This window comes from Vigna radiata, chromosome 1, assembly GCF_000741045.1.
Source record: "Vigna radiata var. radiata cultivar VC1973A chromosome 1, Vradiata_ver6, whole genome shotgun sequence".
NCBI lineage: Eukaryota > Viridiplantae > Streptophyta > Magnoliopsida > Fabales > Fabaceae > Vigna > Vigna radiata.
Window position 1 is genome coordinate 1,547,071 of NC_028351.1, and position 7,737 is coordinate 1,554,807.

A 7,737-nucleotide genomic window follows, 5' to 3' on the forward strand; every position below is an offset into this window, starting at 1 on the left:
TGGAGCGATTTTGGTTTTAGTTCCTCTTTCAAACTAAGATACAATTTAGTCCTTCAACTTTAGAAAACTCTGGTTTTAGTCTTTTTTATCAAATTTTTTTAATTTTATTTGTTGTTTCAAGCACGTTTCATTATAGCATTTGGATTGTTTACACTGTTTGACACATTTTTGCTTCAATGTTAACTGAGAAACACGTTTGAAATGACAAATAAAGTTTAAAAAATTTGGTAAGAATGACTAAAACCAGAGTTTTTTAAAGTTGAAGAACTAAATTGCACCGTAGTTTGAAAGAGTGACTAAAATCAAAATCGTCCCAAAATATAGGAACTAAAAACATATTTAACCCTTAATTTTTTAATACAAATTATAAAATAGAACACACGGGTCGCAGACTAGTTGATATTAAAATGTTCTCTCTTTGAAGTTTGAGTTTATTCGGAATTAGGTTTTAAATCTGGTCATGTGATCCAAGAAAGAAAAATTCAATTTGGAATCTATCTCAAGATGCATTGTATCTTGTTGTAGAACAAAAGTTGCGGTTCTTTATGTTATTCCAAAAGTTAGGATATAAAATATAGAAGTTCGGTTTAATTATAAGGATATTTTACACCATGATATAAAGTACAAAATATTGAATTATCATGTGTTATTGATTGCTATTGTAAGAAACAATTCATTGTTAGTCAATTTTATATTATTATTATTTTTATTTTTATTTTTATTATTATTATTAATATTATTATTATTATTATTATTATTATTATTAAAAGTAAATAATAACATGTTAAATTAGTGAGACTTAGTTATAATATATAAACATAGTTTAAATAGATGTAGGTTTAAATTGCTTTTAATAAATTTTAATAAAGAGTTTTAAATAGTTTTAATGGACCATGTATGTCTTTTGGACTATATACAAATAATTATTATTGTTCTAGGGACAATAACCTCACTCAAACATTCTTTCATATTTTTTTCTCAATCCATTCGGGTTGTTTTGAATGTTTTTAGTCAAATTTTTTTTTAGTTTTAATGTCCAAGCTTCAAATCATATGGGCGGATATTTTTGATGCTCAATTTAATAATTAATTTGATTGGAATAATGTAAAATCTTAAATTCAAAATAAATACAATCACCTATCTTCTTACTTTTGACTTCTATTTATAGATTTCAAGATGAGCTTATGACTAGCGAAACTATAATCACGACCCAATCAGAGCGCATTGTCTACTAAATAACACTTCCAATAATCTTGATTAAAGACGATGCTTAAGGGTACCTGCAGTTGGAGGTCGTTCATCCCCTTGGTCTTGTTCGGTCGGCCCATCTCCATGCTCGTACGGTCATACGATACACAGGTCTCCCAAGCCCTAGCTAGTATTTGCTAGAATTGAGATTTGTTTTTGGGGTCAGTCGAAAGCATGGACCAAAGACCTGGGGGTTCACTTTCCACCTGATCGGGTTCCTTACCGTCTGGCCAAAATTTGAATTGAGGTTTTGGCAGGAAGACGCACGCTTTTGCATCGTGGCTCGCAACTTGCAAGAGTGACAGAGTCGCATTATTTAGGTCGTTGATCGTGGTCGAGATCAACGGTGGAAGAGTGTCCATGATCTGAATATTGTGCTTATATGCATGCAATGGAAACGAGGCAGTTGAGGAGTATTGCTGACAACCATACGTGTAGTAGAGAATTCAACCTTTATTTACTTAGTGTGAAGTGACTAAGTAAGAAGTTGGAGAGAACAATAAATTAAATTTGTGAAAACATATGTAGAAAATAAAAAGATATACAATTATGCACATGAGCTTCTAGCAAGAAATCTAGGATCAACAATCAAAGTAAAGGTTGAGGAGAATGACAGTCAATCAATACTCAAAGATTTTATATATGTCTGAAGGCAAGCAAAGACAGTTTTGTGTCATGTGAGCCAATAATTGGACTAGATGGAGCTTTCTTAAAAGGGAAGTATGATGAGGAGTTGTTAACAACTTTTGGACTATATGCTAATGACCAAATGTTGTCTTTTGCATATGTTGTGATTGAGGTTGAGAGCAAGGCGTTGTGCATTCCTAAGAACCGCACTAACCTACTCAATCGTTCCAACCAGTTTTGCCACCAACAACATCAACACATGTTACCTAACCATCTTTACCATTAACGCAGTTTAGTGAAGCATCACATGAGGGTCAAGTTGAATGTTAGGAGGGCATCAATTTCCAAACCATGACATGTTTTGAAGCTACACGTTTTATTATGTACTTTTCTAAAAGTTTTGTGAACCTTAGACCAACTTCTTTAATGTATGCCTGCAATGAAAACATATGATAATATTTCTTCTTAAGTGATGGATCACACATTTTGTCATGTACTTATCAAGTGTTCATTTATATTAAGTTTATCAATATTGCTTCTTTCATTATATCATTTTCATTGTTTTTAGCAGTTATGCAACCAACATCACAAACTATTTCAATGTTCTGAAATTGTTCAATTGATTGAAAAACATTACATTAAACAACACACCAATATTACACAATGGTAATTGTACATCCTAAACATTACTTCCTAAGTACAACCAAATTAAGTTAACTAAGTATAATCAATAACATTGTTACAACACATCATGGATTTGTCATCAACATTGAAACTACAATTATGTTAATGAAACAAAGAACATAAACCTCCACTATGAACACCTTAATCCATTTTTGAAGAATCTTAAATGATTTCTCCAAGTTACTTATAATCTTCCTATCACCATCCCAGTATTCACGAAAGTGTCATTAATCCCTTCGCACCTCAAAGTGGTACCAATTTCCTCAATCTCATCTTTAGTGCACCATGTGAAGTAATTGCAACTAACATCTTCATTTCCACTCTATAAAAAACAACAACAATGACAATGATTCAGTATTCCAACAATGACTTCTTTTCAAATACAATAACACAAATAACATAACTTCCATGTATTTTACTTTGTACTTAGGGCAATCTCAAAATTGTTTCCTCCTGTTCTTAGTAATTTTCGTTGTTCTCAAAGCTAATTTCTCTCCACAATAGAAAATAAGTGATACACCCAAACTCCTGGATCCTCCACCACCATGACAATAGAGACTAGGGTTTTACATCCGCCACCTATTTCATGTGGAAGATGAACATGAATGACTCACTAACACACCTCAACTACTCCAACCAAAATGATGAACAAGAATTTAGATGAAGAACGTCGACCAAAAACAAGAACCAAGATGAAGAATGTCGAAGAAGAAGAAGAAGAACCAATATCAACAATTTCAAAGAAGACGAATAACTAATGTCAACAATGTTAAAGAAGAAGAAGAACCAAGATCAAGAGAGTGAAAAAAGAAGAAAAACTAACATAAAAAAATGTCCATTGATTAGGGCTTCAACGAAACAGGAGATTCAATTCACAAGTATGCTAGACTCATTCGAACATCAAATGCCATGTATCTATTATACATGTCTACTTCATCATCTCTCCTAATGTCATTTTAACCAATTTAACGATAAGGATTGTATTGCATCAATTTTTTCAAATTAAAGATCAAATTGAGACAAAAAAAATATATAGGGACTAATTTGCGTTTTTGCAACAAAAATAGGACCAATGAAATGATTTAATCTTTAATCAATTAATGTTGTTTTATATTATTAAAATATATGTGAGTTAAACCAACTTTTATTTCTTTTAAAGATGGATATTGAAAAATTTCTTAATTTCTTTAGTAAATATATTAACCTTTATTTCCTTAATATATAAGGGAATTATAATTTTTTTTTTCTTTTCCCATTTAATTGTAACAAAATGTTATCGAGAAAAGAAAAGAAGCATGACATGACTACTTTTTTCTACATCATATGACTGAATTTATTTTTTTACACTTTCACATCATTTGTTACGTTTTTCATTTCTCTTGTTTCCAAATCTATCATCATAATTCATGAATTTTGGGTGTGGAATATCATTGAAGAAACCAAATGCCATTTACTAGAAACAACATTCTTTTGCACGTACAAGCTTAAGGATCAAACTTTTTCACTCATAACTTTATCAACAGTCAACAAAAGAAGAAAATGTGGTTTGAAATTCCCACTGCTTTCACTTTCTATTTAGGGAGGGATTGATCTGATTTTCAGTATCTGCCAAAATCTACATCATTATAAAGTGACACTTGACAATTACGTAACAAATCACAATATGTCATTACAATCCATATTCAACAATGTAAATTTTCATTTCTTTTTATTTTTCTATATATTTATTTATGTTTAGATTTGACGTAAATATAAATTGCTTAAGTTGAACTAATATCTAGACGTAATATGATAAAAAAAAACAAACAAAACTTTTTCGTTGATAATAATACATACTTTAAAGTTTAATTTCCATGTACTACATTTGAGTAAGATATATTCAAGAGTGGTTGTTATAAATAGGAAAAATGATATTTTAACACTAATTTTTTAACATCATTTTGACACTGCACACATGTCAAAATGTGGTTGGACGATTTCAAATTAAAAAAAAAAACTTTAATTTTTCTCTTCCAAATATGTCATTGCCTAAACTTTTTTTAATTTAAAATCGTCCGATCACATTTTGACACGTGTGCAGTGTCAAAATGGTATAAAAATTTGGTGTTAAAATATCATTTTCCTTATGAATACTAATAGACTTTAAAATGGATTTTAACCAGAGTTACTAAATGTTCAAAATGAATTGGATTAGAAAATTTTTAGTTATTTAAGAAAATTTTCAGATTTTATAAATATGGGTGTAATTAAATCCAAACTCGTTTAGTTAAACTGATTTAAACTGGGTTGAGAGTTGATTGATTTGTAATCTATGAACAATAATAATATTTTGTTGATTTTTGTACCATTTTTTATTATAATTATTTATTATTTCTAATTACATAGTAAATATTTTGATTCCATAATTATAAAAAAATAAATTAAATTTATTCACTTTCATTCTACTACAATAAATATATAAAATAACTTATAAAAATATAACACTAATAAGTAAGTCAATCTATTAACATGTGATGGGTCAAACTAAATTACAAAATTACTTACTTTTCGAAAAATGAACTAGGCATTAAACCTTTTTTTAGCTTAACGAGCGAATATATGAAATAAGTTGACTCACTCTTACATCTGTGGAAGAAATATAATATACAATTGAAAAGTATAAGAAAATTTTAGTGTAAGTTATTTTAGACACTTTTATATTTTATACTTTTTAATGCTTTTATGTTTTATATAATAATTAAAAAAAAGTATATTATACAGTTTAAACTTGATTGCATATTTTTATTAATTAATTATCATCCTTTTACAGATTGTATCACTTAGTTTTTTTAGTATACTTAAGTAGCATTTTTTTTTTTTAATTTCGTATATTTTACCTTTACTACATGTGCAGCATGAAATATTTTCAATATTGTTTCATTTTTATTTTTATTTATATTTTCATGAGAAACTAGCAGTTGTTATATTTTATTTCACTTAAAATTTACTGAAAATTAAAAAGAAATTATCGAAATTAATTGAATAGAATTAATGTGAGACTTGTCTACTTTTGTCATTTCCAAAATATTTTGACAGCTCTATTTAGCATTAAGGGAGAGTGTAAATACCCAATTACCACTACGTTAGTAGGTTTTTTGGGTCAGTGGACTGGGCTTTGAACGATATCTTTAGACACATTAGGCCCATTATATTCACACACTCTTGTTTGTTATTTACACTCACACTTTTATATGTTTTTTTAGTTACGTATCTTATAAAAATCTTGACATGACATGCAACGAAAACAATTTTATTGTATATTTGGGAAGATTTTTCCAAAATAAACAACACAAACATGCATCTTGAGCAGTTTGAGACACAATAAAAAGTTATTTTTATCAAAAAGCCCAATGAGTACTGCATAAGAAGAAGAATAAGAGAGAAAGCCCATTTAAGAAAAAAGCAAAACATTCTTTTGTATTACATTTTATGTGTTTTGGAAATTTTATTTTGAAAAATTCATTTCAAAAGATATTATATATGTTTTAAGAAAACTCGTTTCGCAAATTTTCTTCTAAAATACATTTTATGTGTTTTGAAATTTTTATTCTGAAAATTTTATTCTAATAGTTTTGTTCCAGAAATTCCAGAAAGCTTGTCCTATTCCAAAACAGATAACCTAGAAGTCACTTTTGAAAATTATGGCACTGGGTCAAGAAATTTTGGGTTGCAGGAAGAAAAGGCCTCAGATAAACCCAAATCCACTTTTGGCCCAAAACGACAAGTTCAACTTTGACAAAAATACAAAGAATACTAATAAAAAGCCAGGATCTCAAACCTAAGAGGAAAAAAAAACAAAATAAAAGAAAGATCGAAATTACTGTTAAATATATTATTTTTATCTTATTTTCATTTTTATTTTTAGCTAATTAATTATTATTTCTTTTTTTAAATTTTAAGTATAACTTATATTTTTTTATTATAAATAAAGTATCGTGTATATTTAACAAAGGATATTAGTTATGTATATAATTTTTTATTATATTCAACCAAATATTAGAATCAAAATATAAATAATAAATTATATTAAATTAATTAAAGAAAAAATATAAAGATGAGATAAATATAATAATATATCTAATAATTATAATAAAAAATAAAAATATTATGAAAAAATATTTAAAACAAAATTTATTTTTTGAATAGTGTGTCAAAATCATGTACTTGTTTTTTCCTTTTGTGGTTCTAAAGATTGAAGTGTTGCTGTTTTAGGGTGGGACATGTCAATTGATTTGTTTCATCAAAGCTACAAACTTTTTTGAAAAAGAAAAACTTTTGACTCTTCATCATGGCTATGGGACACTTCTCTCAAGATTCATGGATCTTCTAACATCAACTAACTTACACCACTTTCTTTACTCATTTCCCATTTATATATTTACCATTTTAATATATGAAAAAGTAACTAAATGCAGATAGAAACTCAAGGAGGAGATTTTTTATAATTTTTTATTTATATTTTGATCTTCATACTCTTTATTTAATTTTATGGAATCAAAAATAGTGAATTCAACAAAAATATATTATTTTTCTAAACATATATGGTTCATAGACTATTTCTTAAATCACACAAGAGTAGTTATTTAAGATTAAAATTATTTAGATTGATAATTTTACATTATATATATACAAGAGCGAATGTTTTTAATCATTTTCCTTATGAATAACTCTATAAAAAAAATAATAATATTTAGACAACATTTTTTTTGATAACATTTGAGCATTAATTATGTGTCAATCTATGATTGGTCAAAAATTACTTCACAATCAATTATAATAATCATAAACATTATTGTGGAGTAATTTTTGACTAATCACAGATTGACACATAATCAATGTTCAAATGTTGTAAAAAAAAAATGTTATCTATTATGCATAAAAAAATATAATTTATATTATTATATTGACTTGTTTTGATAGGTTAGCCTCATGTTTATACAATCTTAATTACAACAATTAGGATAATGTCCCACTTTAATTAAGCAAAAATAACGAAAGCAACATACCCTTTTTATTTTTATTTTTTTTTTGTGATAAAAGGAATTTGACTTTTGAGTAGTTAAATTCCTTTACCAATTACTTTCCAGCTACAAGCAACAATATTCAGTATAATAAAATAGTGAGTGGAAAAAGATTCTA